The 3,204-nt window shown below is 45.2% G+C and overlaps 1 pseudogene; it reads right to left on the bottom strand.

Annotated features, from left to right (window-relative positions):
• Window positions 1-1,583: 1,583 nt before the first annotated feature.
• On the bottom strand, window positions 1,584-2,696 carry LOC103268990 (annotated as a pseudogene).
• Between the last annotated feature and the right edge of the window lie 508 nt (window positions 2,697-3,204).

Below are 3,204 nucleotides of genomic sequence, written 5' to 3'. Positions count from 1 at the left end.
ATATATGCAATCATTGAAGTTTATTAAGAAATAAAGAATATAAGAGAATATGTACATAGTCTAAAATAATTAAAATTAAAAACATTATATTCTTTATCAGTATAAACCAAACCACCTTTAGAAGCTGAATTCAGCCTATTTACCAGCATTTGGCAGGATCTACTTATAGCTTCTGCATATAATTTGTGTCTTATTTTTTATATGTGTTAAGGCTACACTTTAGAAAAAAAATGTTTTGAAACATGAAAAGCAGTATCCTATTTTACAAAATTGACAACCTTATTAAAAGTCATCCAAATTTAATTATCAATGTTGATTCCGTTTGCAAAATATTTTATTTTATCTTTCTGCATGTGGTCAGCCAGGTTTCTCAGCACCATTTACTGAACAGGTTATCCTCTCTCCAGTGGTTGTTGGTGGAGACTTTGTCAAAGATGAATTAGTTGAGAAAGTGAGATTTTGCTTCTGGAATTTCTACCCTGTTCTATGGGTCTATATTCCTGTTTTTGTAACAATACCAGGTGGTTTTGATTATTGTAGTCTCATAATAAAGTTTAAAGTCTGGAATTGTGATACCTCCTGCTTTGCTTCTTTCGCTAAGGATTGTTTTGGCTATTGGTGGTCATTTATTTCTCCTTGTGAATTTTTGTATTGTTGTTTCCAGGTCTGAGAAGAATGTTGGTAATTTAGTTGGTATAGCGCTGAATCTGTAGATAGCATTTGGTAGCATGGACAGCTTAACAATGTTGATTCTTCGAGTCCATGAACATGGGATATTTTTCCATTTGCTTATATAATCTTTGATGTCTTTGAGCAGTGTTTTGTAGTTTTCATTGTAAAGGTCTTTCATTTAGCTGTTTAGGAAGGTGCCGAGGTATTCCTTTTTTTTTTTTTTTTTTTTTTCTTAACTGCAGCACCTTATTTTTCCTTGCACAGTGACATGTTGCTGAGGCCTAATGTTCTCACATAACAGTAGAAAACCAAAATCTGCTGTCATCTCTTAAAGAACTAAAAATTGCTTACAAAAACCTTACATAAATTAAAATGATGAATAAATTTACAGGTGTAAATGCAAACCGCTCCCAACTCAACGCAAGTAACAACCCAAGGTGTTCTGCCAGGAAAACAGTTAGGAAACTGGGTCTTAAGCCTGGGACCTTTCCAACCCTGTTAGACCAGCTGGCAAGAGAGAAATGACAACTTGTTCAGCTCTTGCCAATCTCTAGAGAAATCCCGGAATACTCAGCTCTGACACATTAATACCCTGCACAGATCAAGACTCTTGGTCATGCAGATTCACAGATCAGGGACTTCTCTTCCATAAGCATGTTCTCACCTCAGCCATGAAGTGACTGAGCCGCATGTGTACTGAGGGTTTAAACCAAAGGTATATACAGGGTATTAAACAAATACCAAGGGAACAGTTAACTTGAATACAAGGTCAAAAATCAGCAACAAGTTCTACGATCCAGTACTGATATCATACAAGTTTCAAGGACACATTTCTTTTCAAAGGCTTATTCCAGTTTCGTGAGGCTAGCATGAGGTGTATACATTTGCCAGGGCAAATTTATACTTCTGAATTAACTCAGGCAGCAAATGCTACCCATCTGCTCGCCGTCCGTTTAGAAGCATTTGCGGTGAGGTCCGACGCATCGGACTCCTGCTTGCCGATCCACATCTGCTGGAAGGTGGACAGGGAGGCCAGGATGGAGCCACCGATCCACACGGAGTACTTGCGCTCGGGGGGAGCAAAGCTCTTGATCTCCATGGCCCTGGGCGCCAGGGCAGTGATCTCCCCCTGCATCCTGTCAGCGATGCCCGGGTACATGGTGGTGCCACCAGACAGCACTGTGTTAGCCTACAGGTCCTTGCAGATGCTGCGTCACACTTCATGATGGAGTTGAAGGGGGTTTCGTGGATGCCGCAGGATTCCGTGCCCAGGAGGGAGGGCTGGAACCGCTCATTGCCAATGGTGATCACCTGGCCATCAGGCAGCTCGTGGCTCTTCTCCAGGGCGGAAGAGGATGCGGCGGTGGCCATCTCCTGCTCGAAGTCCAGGGCAACGTAGCACAGCTTCTCCTTGAAGTCGTGCACCGTCTCCCGCTCAGCTGCGGTGGAGAAGCTGTAGCCAGGCTCCGCGAGGATCTTCATGACGCCAGCCAGGTCCAGGCGCAGGATGGCATGGGGGAGGGCGCAGCCCTCGTAGATGGGCACCGTGTGCGTGACCTCGTCTCCAGAGTCCATGACCATACCCGTGGTACCACCAGACGCGTACAGGGAGAGCACGGCCTGGATGGCCACATCCATGGCCGGGGTGTGGAAGGTCCCAGACATGACCTGGGCCATCTTCTCTCTGGTGGCCTTAGGGTTCAGGGGGACCTCGATCCACGGCACCGGGCGCTCCTCCGGGGCCACACGCAGTTCGTTGTAGAACGTGTGGTGCCAGATCTTCGCCGTATGGTCCCAGTTGGTGACGATGCCATCTCGATGGGATGCTTCAGAGTCAGGATGCCTCGCTTGCTCTGGGCCCCGTCGCCCCCCTAGGAGTCCTTCTGACCCATGCCCACCCTAACGCCCTGGTGTCGGGGACGCCAGGCGATGCGGGGGACCACGGCTCCGGGAGCGTCGTCCCCTGCCAAAAAGCCAACTTTGCAGACGCCGGAACCCTTGTCAATGACCAGCGCGGCGATTTCGTCTTTCGTTGCGATCGGCGGAGACGCCGGGCGACGAGTGCGACCCGGTATTACATTTTTTGGTGACTATGGTGATCGTGCTTTTTGGCTGTTTTTCTGCCTGTTTGTTGTTGGTGTATAAGAATGAGACTGTCTTTTGCATATTTACTTTGAATCCTGAGACTTTGCCAAAGTCTCAAATATAGGACATAGAAGACAAAAATGTCATAGAAAGAGTCAACAAAACAGAAAGCTGGTTCTTTGATAGAATAAACAAGATTGATGAATCCCTAGCCAGAATGATCCCAAAAAAGAGAGAGAGAAAAAACCAAATAAGCACAAAGACACAAAAGATCAAGTCACAACTGACCCTGAAGAAATATAAATGATTATCAGATATTACTATGCCCACCTGTGTGGAAATAAACTCAATAACGTAAAGGAAATGGAGGACTTTCTGACATCACACAACCCCCCAAGGTTGAAACAATGAAGCATTGATAACATATATATACATCTAGAATTATTT

The sequence above is a fragment of the Carlito syrichta genome, unplaced genomic scaffold, assembly GCF_000164805.1.
Source record: "Carlito syrichta isolate Samal-C Ts95f unplaced genomic scaffold, Tarsius_syrichta-2.0.1 Scaffold309011, whole genome shotgun sequence".
Lineage (NCBI taxonomy): Eukaryota > Metazoa > Chordata > Mammalia > Primates > Tarsiidae > Carlito > Carlito syrichta.
The sequence above is the reverse complement of the archived record's forward strand: the minus strand, read 5'-3'. Positions and strand labels throughout refer to the sequence as shown.